Here is a 22455-nt window from a genome sequence, read left to right on the forward strand (position 1 = left end):
ATCTCTTTCTTATTTAAACATCTCTGTCACACACCTTCAGATTTATGTTTTGGGACTCAATACAATATTCTCTTTGTAGATCCTCCTTGTTGAAAAAGGACTGTTTTCAGAGACAAGTTGATAATTGTGCAGTTTGTGGGACATGATCAGAGAAACATGCATATTTTTCTTGTGAAAATACCACTGCAACACAACTTCTCAAAAGACAACTAGGTCATTAACCCTGGGGGATTTTAGCAAGAATGGTCATTTTTAGAAAACGTATCGCTATAGGATACCCCTGTACCCTCACACTGGGGCCAAAGCAGAGGTGTTAGCTATCCTTCTTTGTTTACTAAGGGGGATTTGGTATAAACTTTTTACGGTACCTGGATGAGTCAATCTTTTCATGAAAAAATGGATAGCTGAAGGTGGCCATCAAAATCTTTGTTACCATACCGTTTTTTGTGGATCAGCGTTTGCAAGGCGAAGAGCCTGCTCCATGGCATCTTTTGAGGGCTTGCAAATTATGGATGTCTTCGGGATTGTAGAGTTATTAGCGGGCATATTCCATTCATTATTGCTTTCAGTAATATTTGAAAGAGGATTAAGTGTCTCAAAGCATATTATGCCTTCTAAGCAATCTTCTAATCCCAGCCTGTTAAGGACCTTTGCAGCATGAACTTTGTCACCGTTTGTAAATATCCGTTTTTGCAGAACAGAGTTACAAGTAGTTAATGAGCACGCTAATAAGTTTCCAAACAAAACCTAGGACTTCATTTAATATCATCGTAAAAATAATTTGAAGGGATCCATATGATCTTACAATTTTCCTCTGAGGCATGCTTAATAACAAGTTCTTCAGCATAGGATCTGGTTTAAGATTCTCATATGGCAATCTTCTGTGAACAAAACTATATAAGAAATGTTTGTTTCCAGTGAGTGAAACAGGATAGTGTGTAAGGCCAAAAGCAATCAATGGTATTCCAAACAGTCTAAACAATGAAAGTCAAATCACTGGCATTTTCTATGATTTTGTCGAAAGTTGAAACGTTAGATAACTGTAAATTTACCAACCAGAAGATGATACAATATTTCTTAGATACCTGTGGTAATCGTCATAATCAAATTCATAGCCCACTACCTGCGTAGAACAAAGAATACTGTCAAAATATGCAAGGAATTCATAAACATGAAAGTTGAGAAAAAGGTTCTCAATCCAATTGCAATTCCTAGCCATAACGTTGATCATAATTCCATATTTTAGAAATTGATATCGGTAGTAGTTATTAAATAAAGACATCTAGAACACCTTATATTTGCATTCATATATTATCATTAGCGGAGCAAGAAGAGAGTTCCTTGAGGCTTAAAGACCACAGATGAGAAACAGGGTTTCAGTCTCATGAATTTGCAAAAGGTATCCTAGCAGAGTAGTGGCCAGTAAAATCATAGAAAACCATGGAGTAATTATGGATAGTATGTCTCAGATGTTCTGCAGTCATTCCAGGAAGCAGATTCTGATTGAAAGCAGCTCATAACCCCACTCTTAAGCTACTTGCTAACTGATGACACATAAGGGACCCCACTCTTAAGCTACTTTCTAACCAATGACACATAAGGGGGTTGCTGAATTCCTCAGTAATCAGCTACAGAAGACTCCCAATGCTAAAAATCAGTCATTTTAACCTTAAAAGTTGAAATACCATGTTGAATTACATGAAACAATAGGGATTGAATGCTTACCCTGAGTCCGGCCATGGTTGTCCCATAAGTTTTATACAGCTCTCTTGCTCAAGTCAGGGACTTTGCTCTTTTCAACTCCCAGTTTTTGATTCACATAATCTGTCACACAACAACCAGATCACACACACAATTCAAACCTCAAAAGTTACCTCAATGGCTTAAGAGAAGTCTTAATTGCATCTACAACCCCAGTAGGGGTGGGGTGATCCAACTCTGTGTGTGCAACAGTGCGTTAGTTACAGACAATATATTGGGCGTGTTGAATATGAACACTAAGCCCATAGTCCATCTGGGTCTGATTACCTTCAAGTTGCAAAGTTGGAGATGCATATAACAAGCTCACGTAAATTCCAAGAAATTATTTGGTGGCAATCTAAATATGCAACTCCAAGCTTTCCGGGTTGCATTTCAGACTCTGGTTTAGATTAAAATCTAAAGATTAACATTTCCTTAAAAAGAACACTGAAATTACACAATTTTTTAGGGAAGATTAGCTACAAGATTACCTCTGATGTTGTTGGTGCATGCTGCAGCTAGTTCGAAGCTTAAGGGATATAATGTGTCATCCAGATCTAGAACAACGGATTGGAATCAGAAACGAATACATACAGCTTTAGATTAATACCATTGAAAAGGGAAAAACTTAAAAGCCAAAGAAAGAAGTGTGATGCTCACCAAACAGAAGGCAGTCACATCGAGGGCCCTGCTCTGTCAAGAGTCGATTCTCAGCCAACACCATTATGGATGACTCTACAATACATACACCAAAAAATTATCATCCCGATACACTGAAGTATATGCACATCAAAGGCATCAAAACAAGATAATTATGTTCCAATTATAAAACTCCGACAATTTCAGAAGAATCAAAGAAGATTGGCTCTAAAGAATACTAGATATGTTGAATATGGGGAGAAGAGCGAATGCAATAGGAAAGGAGGCAATGTATGTTGAAATAAAAAAACAGGGACTCGCAGAATAAAATGTAGTACAGAGGGGCATAAACAAGCTAACGATGTTAATGAAATGAAGGGGGGAATTGAAGGAGAACATTGGGTGGCTTAAATAGATCTCCGAACAGCTCAAATGAATTGCTGCGAATCTTCCGTATTGCAGTCATAGACTCGTGATTGACTCCGGTCCCCATCTTTTCACATTCATTTGTTGTCACTTTATTGGCGTGGAATTTGTCGAGGATTCCTCATATTTTCAGAAAACTCAAATTTAAAAATAAACAAGAAGGTAAGCCACAACAAAAACCGTTATACTATATAACCAATGAAAAATGGTAACCAACCAAAACTCACGTGGACGGTGAATAATACTTCAATCGTCTAACACAAAGATCAACGGTGAAAAACGGTGGGGAGTGGCAATCAGGGGAGTCTTTTCCAAAGGGAAACGCCTTACGGCGTAATAATACCACCAACAGCCGAATGGCCATTGAGATTACGTTGATATATTTGGATTAGGTGCATTGGGTTGTAGGGTAAGGCTAGGCGGTTGCCCCTTCCCCTCTTAACTCTTGACAGGTTGGTGGTCAAAGGTCATGGGGTTCCTTGCCATAATACCCATAGAACGGACCTTGGAAAACGTCCCAAAATGAAATTACGTAGTAAATCAAATTGATAATACTTCCTTCATAACTGCCTTGTGATGGTCGTGGGCTCACCGCAAGAAGCAAAGGGAGTGGCATTTGCGTGGCATGTCTACACCATTCCAACACCACAAGAATCCTTTCCGGTAGGATTCCAATTCTTGAAATTGGTCTCTCCAACCAAAAAATAAGTATGCTGAGATTGAGTTTTTACACTTACTAGCTCATTCTTTTCAAAATCTAGAATTCAAGGATTACAATATGATTTCAAAAATTACAAATTTATTTTAGTTGAATTTGAATTTTCAGGGGTGAGCTTGCTACTAATCAACCTTTACAAAAAGGTGAAGTCAAGTCTCTTTATTTATAAGGAGACAATCATGTAAACTAAATTTTTGGTAAATGTAGATAGACATCAATTCTTAATAATCATAAAAAAAAAACTTACTCATTTCATATTGCTAAAATTAAGCCAAGATCCAAGTTCCAACAATAAAAAAAAATCTCATCTCTGTGGTAGTTTTAGAAGTTCGTGGCTACGATGTGATCTTTAGCAAAGGGAAATAATTCTCGAGACATATAAGCACGAGACAAGTGAAGAAGGTTGGTGCTAGAGTCAAGATCCTGTATGAAATTGGGGTAGAAGATGCATGCACTTCCTTGAGGAGCAAGGCAGAGACTAGAGATATGGTGGTTGAGAGGGAGCATGTTAGACCTCTCAACATGCAACCTCAAAAGAAGCCTCAAGAATTTGTGGAGAAACCATAAATGGAGAGGCAGAAGGAGGAAGTGTGGAGACATCCACTAGAGAAAATACCTCCAGTAAGGAGAAATTTCAAGCTAAGTGGGTAGAGGGATAACATGCAGCTATACCTCTAGGAGCAAGGTGGAGCGATATAGATCCTTAATCCAAGAGTTGCATAAATTTGTGCACGGCCCATTGAGGCATTATCCTCATGGATCATTATCTTGCTATGGGGGGCCACAATATTTAGTAGTAGGAGGATTAGTGTCAGTCATATACTAACGAGTGAAGAGGAGTGATGACAGAAGAGCAGGAGGCTTGGTAGCAGATTCAGTAGCAACACAATTTTCCTAATAGACAGTTGTAGACACAACTGATACATTTTTTTGGATGTTTCTTAGTTGCAAAAGTTGCAATAGTAGCAAAAACAATGAGAGGAGTTGCATGCAGTACATTCCATAGGTGCATGATAGGGAGGGTTGATAATCTCTTTCTTGCTGAGAGGGAGTGTTGAAAATGCAGTAAGAAAGTCTCAATTTGGATTTTTCCTTAATGAAATTGAGGAAATTTGAAATTCGACATCAACAAACAAATTGGAGGAGCTAATTCAGGTGACATGGTTCTTGTCACTTAGTTAAGAGAACTTAATTTGAGTTAATGAGGTGAAGTTCAGTTTTCTTGAGTTGATTCCTAAAAAATAGGAGTCTAGCTCAGTTAATTCGAGTTAGGGGCATGAAGTTCAGTTGTGTGTAGTGATTCCTAAATTTTAGGAGCCTAGGTTGAGTTAATTTCAGTTGTAACAATTCAATTCAATTAAATTGAGTTATGGTCATTTAAACTAGTTCTAACTATTGAAGAAACTAGTGGAAGGTCAAGTTATGGAAGTGTGACTTAAACCACACTCAGTGATCATCAAGTTGACTGATCAAACGACCTAAATTAGTTCATGTATGTAGAGAATTTGAGTTACCTAGTTGAGATGGAGATTCCAAGGCAATGTACTATCACTTGTAGATTATTCTGAAGTGTACAAGTGGTGCATGCACTAAGAGGAAGATTGTAGAGGAATTGCGCAATCCAATTGAAGGAATTTCCTAATTAATAGGGGCCTAATTCCTTAAGGAGAAACACATGGAAATAAGAGCTTGGAGGGCTTGAAAACTGGCTAAGTGTTGGCCAGAGTCATCTAGTCAGGCAGAGGGATAGAATATACACTTGCAGGGTGTGCTCAAACTTGAGCAAGCATATGTATTTCATCTCCATTCTATGATTAATGCAATATAGATAGTAAGGGGTTTTGAGCAGTTGATTTTCCATAGATAAATATTTGTGCATGTGTGATGTTTCCTTTTTCATGTCGATGATTTGTGTTCTAGATGGTGAAGTAACTTCTAGAGATCAGTAGAGTATCTTCAAGTTTTGTGATTTAGTAAATTTCATGAGAAGTTTTGAATCTACACATTAATTTATATAGTTGTAAGGTCTGTCATATCCATTAATCCATCACATGAACGAATGAATTGATTGATAATAACCTTGCCGATATCATCAACGATCAATATTTGGTAATAATTATATGAGATGGATTTAATTTCTTTTCATTATTACAACCCAAAACTCAATTTATTTGCCAACTTTTCATTATTCTACATTTATCTTCTCCCATTACTTCTTTTCCATTCCACATTATCCTATGAAAATTCTGACAAAAGAATAAATTTTATGGCTTATAATTCTTAAACATTGAGGATGGCACTGGTAGTAATGATTGATCCCATTGGGGTTGAACTTTTGGAAGCATATCGAAAATGCAGAAAGAAATTTGAGAAAGCATATTGGTTACAATTTCTTGAGAAGTTTAAGCGATATGACATGGAAATCACTAAATCCTTTGATAAATCTTTTGATGGAGTTGAAGCAAACATTAGTGATGTTCAACTCAAGGTGATTTAATCTTTCTTGGTCGAGGCTAGTAAATTTCCCAAGACCAATGACAACTATTTTTAAAATTAGAAAATTAAAGGGGATACATTGAAAAAGTTCTTGATAGACCTTGAAATGGCAACAAATTGGTGAAAGGGTATGCCTGTTTATGTATTCAAAAGAAAATGCAGCGATATTCTCTTTATTATTCAAAAATTTATCACTTGCGAAGGTATATATGGTCTAATATTATTTTATCATGTTCGTCTCCTGATGCATTTTCAGAAAGGTCACGAAATAAGCTACCTTATTATCTCCTTAGTAGTACTAAAAATATGGCTTCTAAAATTCAGAGAAAATCCAAAAATATAGAAAGGAGTTTGTCTCATTTTAGACTCATCAAAATTTTAGTTTGAAGTAGAGTTATGCTAGAAAGGAGATATTTGGAATGATTTCCTTACGAGGAATCACTTCAAATCAGCTCCTAAGGCTTCACAGGAAACAAGTGCTCAAAGTCATAAAAAAAGACTCATTAGGGTTATGTTTTGAGAGACTCAAAACCATGAACCTATAGCAAAGTTAGTGATTAACCTTGTGATCGAGCCAATGGTTGACAACATTGAAAAATTTGAGCCATGGATAATTTTGAACTTGAAGATTCTCAATTAAAATACATAGTTGAAGAGAGGGTTTTCAGCGAGAATCCATGAAAATCTTGGGAAACATCATAGAAGAAGAATTAATTAAAGAAGGGGGCAAAGAAAAAAGTAAAAAATAAAAATGAAACCCCTATCTTTAAGAACACCCTGACTACAGGAGAGACCAAAATGAAAGAAACAATAAAATAAAATATTGTTGTGGAGGAAGAAGTTACGGTCATGGAAAATTTTAGGGGCTAATGTTTTCCAAGTGGGCTAATTTTCCATTATTTTCCACAAAAAATATTCGCCAATTTCCAATTTTATAAAAGACGATTCACCCAAATTTTAGAATATAAAATTATTTTACCTTAACAATCACCAACGTTATATAGAGACTATATATAAAATCATTATAAATTTGAATAATTTTACAAATATATCAATAAACATTTGATAGTTTGAATATTAAGGATTAGTGAGATTCGCCAACATTTTTAAACTTCAAGAAAATTTTCCATCCTTAAAATTTTCCTTGGTTACAGTAAATATAGACCTTGAATTTGGGGAAAAGCGTATAAGAGTTACTCATAGCATGACCAAAGGTGAAAAAGGATGTGAAATTGATAAACTTCAAATAATTAATATTGAGGACTCTTGTGGGGAAAATAATAGTTTACCAGAGAAGGCAAAAATTGAAAAAACAAAAATCAAGGATATATATTCCTTTGTCATCTATAAAACCACCAAAATAGAAGGAAAATAGTACTAAAATTTCCATTGCTCAACAAAGAGTTTACGAATACATTGAATATCTTGAAAAAGAGGTACAACAAGATCAAGTACAACCCCCTATCTATTCCCATATTTACAATCCATCAACATATCCTTTTCACAATCCATCAACATCACATGTTCATAATCCATCGACATCTCTTATTCATAATCCATCACCATCTCATACATAATAAATAACAATTGATACCTATGAATAGAAGGGCACAATGGAAAAATTAAGAGAAGAAATTAGAGAATTGGAAGTTATAGAAAGACACATAAAAACTGAGAATGGAGTCTTAAAGACATAAAATAAAAATATGTTAAAGAGGATGCAATATTGATAAAAAAATAATATAAAGTTTCAATAATCCAATAATAAATTATACTCAAATATTAAACATCTTATTGCTAAGATCCTCTTCAAGAAGCCAAGATGGTCTATTTCTATGAGGAAGAAGAGAGCTCCAAGTAGTAACTTGGTCATCCCTATCCAAGCTACTGAGACTATGGAATGCAAGAAAATAATTACAGTAAATTTGCAATTTTTCTTATGCACAAGGACATGCAATATCCTTAGCATGGGGGAATGTCGAGGCCTAAAAATGAACTCCTTTTGTCATTTTTGTAACCCTACTTTTTCTTGTTTTATCCTTAAAATCTTGCTAACGTCATAATTTTTCAAATCCAATGTTATCATTTGTGCAAAGTTCTTAAGTGGAAATTTTAAAGGTAAATATGCCCATTCCTCTATAGTTTTGTATGGTTATTTATAAAAAAATCCAAAATGACATAACTACATAAACTTACACATTCTATAGCTAGTTTTCCATTTTTGTAGCCAAAGCATAAGTTGTTATAGTTGTAGACGCGGCTCAACAAAAATCTAAATTAGAGGACATGGAGAAAAACTAAGATAAGGATCTCTACTTCTTGAGGGAAACTGGAATCCCTCCATGTCACCACAACAACATAGTCAAACCTACAATCAAATGGTGGCAGAGCATGTGCTCTGAAGCAAAATTCTTATGGTGAAAATAATGGATCAGATCACGAGAATCAAGTTGAGGGATTACATAGATTTGCATAAGAAATTCATGTATATCATCATGAATTTCTCATTCATGTATCATTGAATTAGATCCAAGAAATATTAAGTAATCATGTTGTTATAAAACTATGTGGTGATATTCTCAATTGTTGTTGTCTTAATATGTATAAATACCCATGGGCCCTACAATGAAAAATAAGTTGGGTTTGTTTTTGTTTTTTTTTGTCAAGTTGTTTGAGTTCTCCAAATATTACATTAGGCTTGACCTATGGCTTGATAAATCGCTACCTAGGGTCATTTAAGCTTCCAAAATCACTCGGGAATTGCCCTCAGCCTAGGCCACACCAACCCTTAACATGGTTACATTTTTTCCCATAGAGTGTCAAACCGGTGACCTTCACATCATGGAGTGACTTAATAATACACCCACTCACCATCTATTATTCTATGCCCCATGGGTGAAACAAGTTGGGTTTTATATGCAAGCATTCTAAAGTAATACAAACAATGTTGCTCACATGTTGTTGCGGATCTTTAATTCTCATGTGCAATGTGTTATTTATGAATACAATTATAACAACTTGTTTAGAAATCTAGAGTATTTATTTACTCCTCGTAAATGTGACCAAGCTAGGAAGGCCACCCTGTGACAAGGAAGCACATTGTTTTATTTTCCATTTTTTAATTAGTTTCACTTTGTTTCAGAACAAGTTTATTTATTTGTACATTAGCATTTGCATATTCGAAAACAATTCATTAGAGATAGTGATCACTTGAGTTTATTCTTCATAATTTATGTTCCTTACATTACATGTTTGATTCATTAGAATTTGAATTCAAACCTTAAATTTTAAATTTATTTGTGGTTCCATACAATGAAGGCTAATAACAAGTATTTTCCAATTGAATAGAAATTATTATTCACATATAAATCAAACATCATATTTACTAGACACATATATATTGAGTTTGTAAGAACTATTCTTAATAATTGTCTACATGGCATGAGAATCTTAAATTGTTTTAGAACCATGGCTATCATGGAATAGATAATTTGTTAATCTTTTTTATAGATTAGAATTTTACTTTCAAGTGAAGAACTTAGTAGTTTTATTTAGCAGCGAAAGCCTATCATATATCTTGCAGTGCATTTCACAAGTCTACCAACCCGAATTAATGAATTTAATGTAAACACAATTCTAGTACAATTGAAGCGAAAGCCTATCATATATCTTGCATTACATTTGACAAGTCTACCAACCTGGATTGATGAATTTAATGTAAACACAATTATAGTACAATTGAATTGACTGAGCGATAGCCTATCATATATCTTGCATTAGATTTCACAAGTCTACCAACTCAGATTGACGAATTTAATGTAAACACAATTCTAGTACAATTGAATTGACTGACATATTCTAGACTATTAAGAGAAAATAAAAATAAAAGTATGCATATGCTATTGAAAAAATATAAAATTAAAGTGTACATTTATAACAATTGAAATAATAAGTGATTAAAAATGCACACCTTCATCCTCATCCTCATCATTATAAATATACTCTCTACTCTTTTCCCACTGTCAAGAAAATGCCATCAACATTTTACGGAGTTTAAATCAATTTACTTGGAAATCCTTAAGGATCCTTTTTTTCTTTTGTTTTAAGTTAAATCTCCATCAATAAGTACTTATGATTGTATCATTGAAACATGTGAATACGTATTTTTCAATAAATGGAAATTATTTTATATGAGATATTAATAATGAGAATATTTTGTTATGTTACAAAAGTGATTATGAGTTAAGATGTTATAATTTGAGTTATTATTTCATTAAAGGTATCTTACACTTGTAGCTAATTTGAAAGCTATTATTTAGTTAAAATGTTACAAGTAAATGTATTTATTTTACCAAATTTGTCTGAGACTTGTCCTTAAACCTCTCACTTCTTTTTGTAATTATTAAGACAAAAGGAAGGTAAAGTGTTACAAATAAGGGTATCTCTTCCGCCAACTCTTCCGCCAAATTTATTGAATACTTGTCCTTAACCCTACCCTACCTACATTTTTGCAATCATTGATAGAAAAAGAAATCCAATTGCACAAATATATTATTAGAGAGGTCATAAATTTAATGAAAATGATCACATAAACCTAACAAACTAGCACCATCATTCATCATTAAAGAAAAAAAAAAATTTAATTCACCATGGTTCACAAAAAAATATAGAGTTAGAAAATCAACTTTTATAATCATGGAATGCTCCATGATCCAAGTTTGTTTATTCAAATCAATTTCATTTTTCTTGTTATATTGTTATGTGTGTTTATTTTGGTACAAGGCTTTCATAATGTTAATTTAATTACCAATAATCATTAGGTGAATAATAGGGATTTAATCTCCTCGAAATATTGAATAATTTTAGTAGGAGTCAAAATAGAGGGCGGATATTTAATTATTTCAAAGATAGTTATGCCCTTTTTTTTTCAATTTAATTAAAAAATTATTATATTCACAAGTGTCATTAAATTCTTATTGTTTATTATCTTGTTTTATATATATATATATATATATATATATATATATATATATATATATATAAATTATTTTATAAAAAAATATAAAATAAAATTATAATTTACTTAATTTTCATGATATATTTTTTTGTCATGTAAGATGTGTCATTAAGTAAGTGTTTTGATATCTACTATTGATTGTCAATATCTATTTGTGTTTATCATTATTTAATTTATGTGCTCAATCTTATGAAATCAGGCCAATAATAATGATATGGCTACCTTCCTAAACGAACCTGTTCCAATTACTACGATATAAGAATGCCTGCCTGCAATATATATTATCCTAAGTAATGGAGTACATTTGTATTAGTGGTGGCCTAGTTATCAATTGGTAACAGAAAATAGTCTTAAATTATTTACACATCCTTAAGTAAGTCAAAACTTATTCTTTTCAAGTATCAAATATCCATATAAATAAGCATATTTTATGACCAACTTTCTTTCCACAATATTTTACACATATGAATCTTATCCAAAGTTTTATATCCAACATTAATTCTTATGCTTTCATCTGATCATCTAGATATTCATATATCTTACAAAGAGCTTGCATCCTAACCTATTTCATTGATTCATCCCTTTACACGTATTAATTCCACATTACATGGAATGTATACTATCCATTGTCATAGTGATTCTTCCAAGAACCTTTCATAATTATGGTTGTTCTAGGATCATGATGATCCACCTAAGCAAGATGACTTCTTCTAACATAATGCTAGATAATGGTTGGATGATCAAAATTCAAAATGGTCTATCTATCCATCTATATAGATGACCTCTATAATGAAACTAAATCATATAAATTATAGACATGCTACTCTCATATGATTATTTCTATGATGCTATGCAAGACATACTATCATAAAATAAATATTAATCCCTATAAGGAACCTGATAGTAAGTGAACCTTCTTTAGTAGTAAAGATCCTTCACTTCTTCCTTCTTTGCCTTCTTATCAGGTTCTTCCACAGCTTCAATTACATGAGCTTCACTTCTTTCTATTCTCTTATAGCTACGTAGGCTTGGAAAATCCCTCTTAAAGTGTTGAAACTCATCGTGCTTAAAGCATTGAATCTTGGACATATATTTATTCTTGGAATTTCCAAACTTTTCTTTCTTCAACTTATTGACTCGGTTAGAAAGGATTGAGATTGATCATCTGATCCAATATCATCCTTGTCCATGATCCTTGATTCTCCCAATATGCACTGAGCTTGTAACTCAAAAAAGGGATTCGAATCCTTCTTGGAGTAAATGCTTGTTGCAAAGCTACTCCATTCTGGTGGCAATGTATTTAGTACACAGATAATTACTTTAGAATCAGTAATTGGTTCCCCAAGTCCTTGCATATGGTCTCTTAGTTGAGACACTCTCAGGATAAAGGATGTCACATCCTCATCCTTTGATTTCTTCATTCTATATAAATTGTTCCATAAAGACATGTTTTGTCCTATTATACTTACAAAGTACAAATTCACTAGCTTTTCATACATGGCCTTGGAAGTCTTCATGTTTGCAACAAATGGAACAAGAGAAGCCTTAATTGATTCAACTATGATCCTTTGAGTCCTTACTTCCCCTTTCTTGTACTTTTTCTATTTCTTGTGTCTTGTCATTGCTTGGATTAATGATTTCCCGAGTAACATATTCCACTACTTCTTGTTCTGTGAGTATCAAGTCAATTCTTTTCTTCCATGCTAGATAGTTTGATGCCCCAACAAGGTTATTTCTCTCCTTCCATAAAGAACCCATACGACTTGAAGATTAAAAAATGATGTAATAATATGATACTTACTTAAGAACAAGATTCTCATTGATGATGTATTCAAGCTTCTTAATTCCTTAAATATCATTAAAGAGACTTCAATGTTTTTGAAATATGTTTCCTAGGATTCTTCCAACAAAAAATTCCAAGGTCCTTGATGCCTTCTTAAAAAATTGCTTCCAAATAAATATTCTATCAAGAGAGATCAATACCCTTCTTGAACTTTTCCTTTGATGTAGTCTTGATCTTCCTCAATAGAAACCCTCCTACTAGGTATTCTACCAATGAGTACTCAACCCTTCTTGAAGTATTCTTCTTCACTCTCTTCTTGAGAGTTTCCTTTTTCCTTCCCCTTGAGAAGAAATTCCCTCTATTATCCTTCTAGCTGCCTTCCTTACTCACCTTCGTCTTGATACCATGTTAGAAAATGGATTGGCAACTATTAATCTTGTTTTCCTTAACCTTGATATTTTCTTATGAATCTTAATTATCTTACCTATTTTTGTTAGTTAGATCTTTTCATCAAACAATATCAAGAACAATAAAAAAAATAATAGAGGACACACATATTATGATCTCAACTAGGCCAAAGCCCTTCCAAGGGGAAAACCCAGAAACTCTTCTCTTCATAGAATCTGCTTCAAATGAGATACAGAGACCAAAACCCTAGATCTATCCTTCTCCTAGTACCAAACCATCCCTTCTTCATGTCCTTCCTCAATTCTGCACCAAACTACTACATACTGCAACTTCAACCTGCTAGCTTCAATACTGCAACTCGTTGTGCAACTTAAAACATGCAATTTCAACCTCTCAACTTCTCTAGAAACCCTAATCTAGCCTCCTCCTGAGACCTTCCTAGAGTAAGAAAACTCTCCCAAGGACAACGATGTCAATATAAGGTTTTCTCATTTCTAGCTACAAGATTTTGTAGTTCATCCTACTATAACTTAGACCTATAACTTTGGCCTCCTTCTACAACACCAAAAACACTAGAACTTCGTGTGTGTGAGAGAGGTAGAGCCCAAAACCTATATTTTTCGTACTTCTTTCTTCTCCTATACCTTATGTCTTCTTCTTCTTGCTTCTCAACTTCAGATCAAACTCTTTCTTGATATATCGAACTTGTGGAGTGAGAGTGATCCCAAATGAGAGGTCAAACTACTCCTTTATATATACTTTTCATGGGTTCAAATTCCCTCCTTTACACCGACTTGATGTTCCTAGGGTTGACTTGTACTTTGGAGCTTCTATGATTTTCTAAACTAAAAAATAATTCTTTTCACAAATATGTTTTTCCAAGAAGGGTTTTATAAAGATGGTGTTGACTCCTTTGACTCACGACAATAAATCCTAAGACCTAACAAACCATAGAAGTACAAAGAACATGATTTTACCTAGAAGACCATCAATAATGAGCATGCAACCCATGATTTAATAATAATAATTGTTCTTTTCTTTTCTTGTTTCTTACATAGGATACATATTGAAACAAGTACAACAATTATGAAGACTGAAACTAGTTACATTTCTCAACATTCTAGGTGTTGTATGTTTTTCTATTTTCCTTCATGAGTTTATTATTAGCCCAAGAGACCAGTAGATCTCAGAGTTAAGATGGATTTGATTTCTACAAATTATTATCAATAGAAGAGGCCTGTAGACCTCTGAGTTGTCATGAGTTGATAATTTATCAAGGGCCTCAATGAAAATGAATGGGAAAGTCCCTGTCCTATTTATTAGATATAACATACTTCCATTAGTGGATATAACATACGAAGATTGCTATTCCAAGGTTTCATCAGATTCTTTCAGCTCAGTTTCAAATAACTTTCATCCATAGCAGGATTTTAGTAGTTGTAGATTTTCAATAGCTATGCTCGCTATCTATAGCAATGGTCATTTCTCGTAGCTACTAGAAATATATTTTGAATTGTATTAGATAGAAGGTTAATAAAAGAAAACATATATTAAAACATATAGTAGTTTAAATACATCAACTTTAGAGTGTCCTCAAAACATCAAGCATCCCTATTCCAAGCTCAACAAATCAATCAAAATCGGCTAAAGGTAATAGAAGGTAACCATTTTAATTTTTTTATTAGAGATTATTAAAAATAGACTTATGGACATTTTAATTTTAACCTAAGCTCCAAAGAGGCATAATTCAAAATCCCTCTTCATAGATATGATAGTATTTAATTTCATAATTACCAATGTTGTTATTGAAAATGCAGCAAGAAAGTTTCAATTTTGATTTTATCTTAATCAAATTGAGGAAATTCGAAATTCCACATTAGAAGACAACTTGGAGGAGTTAACTGAGGTGACATGGATCTTGTCACTCAATTAATAACACTCGATTCGAGTTAATGAGTTGAAGTTCAATTTGCTTGAGTTGATTCCTTAAAAATAGGAGTCTAGCTCAGTTAATTTGAGTTAGGGGAATGAAGTTTAGTTGTGTGCAATTATTCCTAAATTTTAGGAGCCTAGGTTGAGTTAACTTTATTTGTAGCAATTTAATTCAGTTAAATTGAGTTATGGTCAGTTAAAATAGTTCCAACTGTTGGAGGAACTAGTGGAAGGTCAAATTGTGGAAGTGTGACTTCAACCACACTCAGTGATCATCCAAATAACTGATCAAGCAACCTAAATTAACTCATGCATGCAGAGAATTCGAGTTTACCAGTTGAGATGGAGATTCCAAGGCAGTGTACTATCATTTGTAGACTATTCCAAAGTGTACAGGTGGTACATGCAATCAGAGGAAGAACTTAGAGGAATTGCATAATCCAATTGAGGATTTTTTCTAATTAATAGGGGCCTAATTCCTCAAGGAACAACACAAGGAAATATGAGCTTGGAGGGCTTAAAAATTGGCGAAGTGTTGGCTAGAGTCAGTCAGTTAGGCAGAGGGATAGACTATGCACTTCCAGGGTGTGCTCAAGCTTAAGCAAGCGTATGTATTTCATATCTATTATCTGACTAGTGCAATGTATATAGTAAGGGGTTTTGAGAAGTTTCTTTCCCTAGATAAATCTATGTGCATGTGTGATGTTTCCTTTTCCATGTATATGATTTGTGTTATAGATGGTGAATTAACTTCCACGGATAAGTAGAGTAGCTTCAAGTCTTGTGATTTAGTAAATTTCATGAGAATTTTTTAATCCACACATTAATTTCTACATGGTATAAGAGTTGGATTCACTGTAGAGAAAATATTTCAAAGTTTTCATTGTAGGAGGTTCGAATTTGAAGATAAATGTAGCAGGATTTCGTTAGAGATGAGAAGATGGCATTCAATGGACTAAGGCTAGAGTATGCCTTGGAAGGCACCCCAAATTTTGTTTCATGCAAGGAACACATGCAATATTGGATGATAATGGCTTGCTAGAATACATCAAGATAGATGTTGCAAAACCTCAAGCATCTGGTGCACAAAATCTTGCTCAGTGGAAGAAAGATGTGGCCAGGGTGGGGATAATCATATTGGAGGGAGTACGGGATCATATTTTCTTGAATCTCCATGGAAAAGAAACTATGTTTACGATGTGGAAAAAACTGACATAATTCTTCGAGAATAGTAGTGACCACAGGAAGTTGGAACTCAAGGACACACTTCGAAGTATCAAGATGTAGAAGAATGCAATAATTCTGTAGTATCTGAGAAAGTTTACATAGTGTCGTGATCAACTTGCAAAGTCGGTGTTAATGTCCCTGAAGAATTCTTGGTAACTATAGCCCTTTTGAGCCTTCTCAAGAGTTGGAATAGCTATCAGGATTCAGTGAATGGGAGGGAGAAACTACTGAGTTTGGAGCACTTATGGTCTGATTTGGTGCAAGAAGAAATAAGGCAAAACACTAGAGATGGGACCTCATCCAAAGAATAGGAAGAGGAATTTGCATTAGTCAACAAAGGAATGGAGGCCAAGGGACATAAGTCCCAAGGTGAGGTTGAATCCTATCAAAGGGGGAAAGAAGAAAGACTCGTCCAAAATTAAGTGTTTCGATTGTCATGAATTCAGGCACTATGCCACAAAATGTCCACACAAGAAGGCAAGAACGAAGGAGCCTGTAGTAGCAACAACAGGTGAAGCCTTGGCTTCAAAGTTCGGGCTTGAATTTACTCTCATCGCATGGAAAGGAAAATGATGAGGAGTGTGTGGTACTTAGACTTAGGTGACTCGTTCCACATGACGGGGAATATAAAATTTTTCAGTGACTTGGAGGAGAAATATCTCCAAATAAAAATTGAGTTTGGAGACGACGGAAGGTATAGCATGACCGAGATTGGTACAATCACATTTCAGAGGGATTCTGGATCCCCTCTGAGACTCAATTATGTCATGTTCGTTCCAACAATAAAGAAAAATCTCATGACTGTGGTAGTTTTGGAAGTCCGTTGTTACAATGTGATCTTTAGCAAAGGGAAATAATTCTCGAGACATATAACCACAAGAAAAGTGAAGAAGGTTGGTGCTGGAGTCAAGATACTGTATGAAATTGGGGTAGAAGATGCATGCACGTCCTTGAGGAGCAAGGCAGAGACTAGAGATATGGTGTTTGAGAGGGAGCATGTTAGACCTCTCAACATGCAGCCTCAAAAGAAGCCTCAAGAAGTTATGGAGAAACCATAAATGGAGAGGCAGAAGGAGGAAGTGTGGAGACATCCATTAAAGCAAATACCTCCAGTAAGGAGAAATTTCAAGCTAAGTGGGCAGAGGGGTAACATGCGACTATACCTCTAGGAGTGAGGTGGAGCGATATAGATCCTTAATCCAAGAGTTGCATAAATTTGGGTAGGGTCCATTGAGGCATTCTCCTCATGGATCATCATCTCGCTACGGGGGGGGCCAAAATATTTAGTAGTAGGAGGATTAGTGTCAGTCATATACTAAGGAGTGAAGAGGAGTGTTGACAGAAGAGCAGGAGGCTCAGTAGCAGAGTCAGTAACAACACAATTTTCCTAGTAGACAGTTGTAAACACAACTGATACATTTTTTTTGGATGTTTCTTAGTTGCAGAAGTTGCAGTAGTAGCAAAAACAATGAGAGGTGTTGCATGCAGTACATTCCACAGGTGCATGATAGGGAGGGTTGATAAATCCTTTCTTGCTGAGAAGGATAGTTGAAAATGCAGCAAGAAAGTCTCAATTTTGATTTTTCCTTAATGAAATTGAGGAAATTTGAAATTCGACGTCAACAAACAACTTGGAGGAGCTAATTTAGGTGACATGGCTCTTATCACTCAGTTAAGAGAACTCAATTTGAGTTAATGAGTTGAAGTTCAGTTTTATTGAGTTGATTCCTAAAAAATAGGAGTCTAGCTCAGTTAATTCAAGTTAGGGGCATGAAGTTCAGTTGTGTGTAGTGATTCCTAAATTTTAGGAGCCTAGGTTGAGTTAATTTCAGTTTTAGCAATTCAATTCAATTAAATTGAGTTATGGTCAGTTAAACTAGTTCTAACTGTCGAAGAAACTAGTGGAAGGTCAAGTTATGGAAGTGTGACTTCAACCACACTCAGTCATCATCAAGTTGACTGATCAACCGACCTAAATTAGCTCATGTATGTAGAGAATTTGAGTTACCTAGTTGAGATGGAGATTCCAAGGCAATGTACTATCACCTGTAGATTATTCTGAAGTGTACAAGTGGTGCATGCACTGAGAGGAAGATTCTAGAGGAATTGTGCAATAAAATTGAGGGAATTTCCTAATTAATAGGGGCCTAATTCCTCAAGGAGAAACACAATGAAATAAGAGCTTGGAGGGCTTGAAAATTGGTTAAGTGTTGGCCAGAGTCATCTAGTCAGGCAGAGGGATAGAATATACACTTGCAGGGTGTGCTCAAACTTGAGCAAGCATATGTATTTCATCTCCATTCTATGATTAATGCAATATAGATAGTAAGGGGTTTTGAGCAATTGATTTCCCCTAGATAAATATTTGTGCATGTGTGATGTTTCCTTTTTCATGTCAATGATTTGTGTTCTAGATGGTGAAGTAACTTCCAGAGATCAGTAGAGTGTCTTCAAGTCTTGCGATTTAGTAATTTTCATGAGAAGTTTCGAATCTACACATTAATTTATATAGTTGTAAGGTCTGTCATATCCATTAATCCATCACATCAACGAATGAATTGATTGATAATAACCTTGCCGATATCATCAATGATCAATATTTGGTAATAATTATATGAGATGGATTTAATTTATTATCATTATTACAACCCAAACTCAATTTCTCTGCCAACTTTTCATTATGTCTACATTTATATTCTCCAATTACTTCTTTTCCATTCCACATTATCCTATGAAAATTCTAACAAAAGAATAAATTTTATGGCTTAGAATTCTTAAACATTGAGGATGGCACTAGTAGTAAGGATTGATCCCATTGGGGTTGAACCTTTGGAAGCATATCCAAAATGTAGGAAGAAATTGGAGAAATCATGTTGGTTACAGTTTCTTGAGAAGTTTAAGGGATATTACATGGAAGTCACTAAATCCTTTGATAAAGCTTTTGATGGAGTTGAAGCAAACACTAGTGATGTTCGACTCAAGGTGACTGAATCTTTCTTGGTCGAGGCTAGTAAATTTCCCAAGACCAATGAGAACTATTTTAAAAATTAGAAAATTAAAGGGGATACATTGAAAAAGTCCTTTATAGACCCTGAAATGGCAACAAATTGGTGAAAGGGTATGCGTGTTTATGTATTCAAAAGAAAATGGAGTGATATTCTCTTTATTATTTAGAAATTTATCACTTGTGAAGGTATATATGGTCTAATATTGTTTTATCATGTTCGTCTCTTGATGCATTTTCAAAAAGGTCATGAAATAAACTACCTTATCATCTCCTTAGTAGTATTAAAAATATGGCTTCTAAAATTAAGAGAAAATCCAAAAATATAGGAAGGAGTCTGTCTCATTTTAGACTCATCAAAATTTTAGTTTGAAGTAGAGTTATGCCAGAAAGGAGATATTTGGGATGATTTCCTTATGAGGAATCACTTCAAATAAGCTCCTGAATCTTCACAGGAAACAAGTGCTCAAAGTCATAAGAAAAGGCTCATTAGGGTTATGGTTTTAGAGACTTAAAACCATGAAACTCTGGCAAAGTTAGTGATTAACCTTGTGATCGAACCAATGGTTGACAACGTCGAAAAATTTGAGCCATGGATAATTTTGAACTTGAAGATTCTCAATTAAAAGACAAAGTTGAAGAGAGGGTTTTGGGCGAGAATCCACGAAAATCTTGGGAAACATCATAGAATAAGAATTAATTAAAGAAGGGGCAAGGAAAATTGTAAAGAATAAAAATGAAACCCTTGTCTTTAAGGACAACCTAACTACAAGAGAGACCAAAATGAAAGAAACAATAAAATAAAATATTGTTGTGGAGGAAGAAGTTACAATCATGGAAAATTTTAGGGGCTAATGTTCACCGAGTGGGCTAATTTTCCATTATTTTTCCACAAAAAATATTCGCAAATTTCCAATTTTATAAAAGATGATTCACCCAAGTTTTAGAATATAAAATTATTTTACCTTAACAATCGCCAACAATATAAAGAGGCTATATATAAAATCATTATAAATTTGAATAATTTTACAAATATATCAACAAAAATTTTATATTTTGCATATTAAGGATTAGTGAGATTCTCCAACGTTTTTAAACTTCAAGGAAATTTTCCATCCTTAAAATTTTCCTTGGTTACAGTAAATATAGACCTTGAATTTGGGGAAAAGCATATAAGAGTTACTCATAGCATGACCAAAGGTGAAAAAGGATGTGAAATTGCTAAACTTCGAATAATTAATATTGAGGACTCTTATGGGGAAAATAATAGTTTACCAGAGAAGGCAAAATTGGAAAAAAAAAATCAAGGCTATCTATTTCTTTGTCATCTACAACACCACCAAAATAGAAGGAAAATAGTCCTAAAATTTCCATTGCTCAACCAAGAGTTTATGAATACATTGAATATCTTGAAAAAGAGGTACAACAAGATCAAGTAAAACCCCCTATCTATTCTCATGTTTACAATCCATCAACATATCCTTTTCACAATCCATCAACATCACATGTTCATAATCCATCAGCATCTCCTATTCATAATCCATCACCATCTTATACATAATAAATACCAATTGATACTTATGAATAGAAGGGAACAATGGAAAAATTAAGAGAAGAAGTTAGAGAATTGGAAGTTCTAGAAAGACACATAAAAACTGAGAATGGAGTCTTAAAGACATAGAATCATGTTAAAGAGGATGCAATATTGATAAAAAAATAATATAAAGCTTAAATAATCCAATAATAAATTATACTCAAATATTAAACATCTCATTGCTAAGATACTCTTCAAGATTCCCAGATGGTCTATTTCTATGAGGAAGAAGAGAGCTCCAAGTAGTAACTTGGTCATCCCCATCCAAGCTACTAAGACTATGGAATGCCATGAAAATAATTACAGTAATCTTGAAATTTTTCTTATGCACAAGGACATGCAATATCCTTAGCATGGGGGACTGTTGAGGCCCAAAAATAAACTCTTTTTGTCATTTTTGTAACCCTACTTTTTCTTATTTTATCCTTAAAATCTTGTTGTGCAAAGTTCACAAGTGGAAATTTTAAAGGTAAATATGCCCATTCTTCTATAGTTTTGTATGTTTATTTATAAAAACAATTCAAAATGACATAACTACATAAACTTACACATTCTATAGCTAGTTTTCCATTTTTGTAGCCAAAGCACAAGTTGTTATAGTTGTAGACGTGACTCAACAAAAATGTAAAGTAGAGGACATGGCGAAAAACTAAGAGAAGGATCTCTACTTCTTGAGGGAAACCAAAATCCCTCCATGTCACCACAACAACATAGTCAAACCTACAATCAAATGGTGGCAAAGCATGTGCTCCGAAGCAAAATTTTTATGGTGAAAATAATGGATCAGATCACGAGAATCAAGCTAAGGGATTACATAGATTTGCATAAGAAATTCATGTATATCATCATGAATTTCTCATCAGTGTATCAATGGATTAGATCCAAGAAATATTAAGTAATCATGTTGTTATAAATCTATGTGGTGATATTCTCAATTGTTGTTGTCTTAATATGTATAAATACCCATGGGCCCTACAATGAAAAATAAGTTGGTTTTGTTTTTGTTTTTTTTCTCAAGTTGTCTGAGTTCTCCAAATATTACATCAGGCTTGACGTACGGCTTGATAAATTGCTATCTAGGGGCATCTAAGCTGCAAAAATCACTCGGGAATTTCCCCCGGCCTAGGCCACACCAACCCTTAACATGGTTACATTTTTTCCCACAGAGTGTCAAACCGGTGACCTTCACATCATGGAGTGACTTAATAATACACCCAATCACCATCTATTCTATGCCCCATGGGTGAAACAAGTTGGTTTTTATATGCAGACATTCTAAAGTAATATAAACAATGTTGCTAACATGAGTAATATAAACAATGTTGTTGACATGTTGTTGCTGATCTTTAATTCTCATGTGCAATGCGTTATTTATGAATACAATTATAACGACTTGTTTAGAAATCTAGAGTATTTGTTTACTCCTCGTACATGTGACCAAGCCAGGAAGGCCACCCTGTGACAAGGAAAC

Source organism: Pinus tabuliformis, chromosome 1_2 (genome assembly GCF_031772625.1).
Source record: "Pinus tabuliformis cultivar Carrire ecotype Pingquan chromosome 1_2, CPIR1, whole genome shotgun sequence".
Classification (NCBI taxonomy): domain Eukaryota; kingdom Viridiplantae; phylum Streptophyta; class Pinopsida; order Pinales; family Pinaceae; genus Pinus; species Pinus tabuliformis.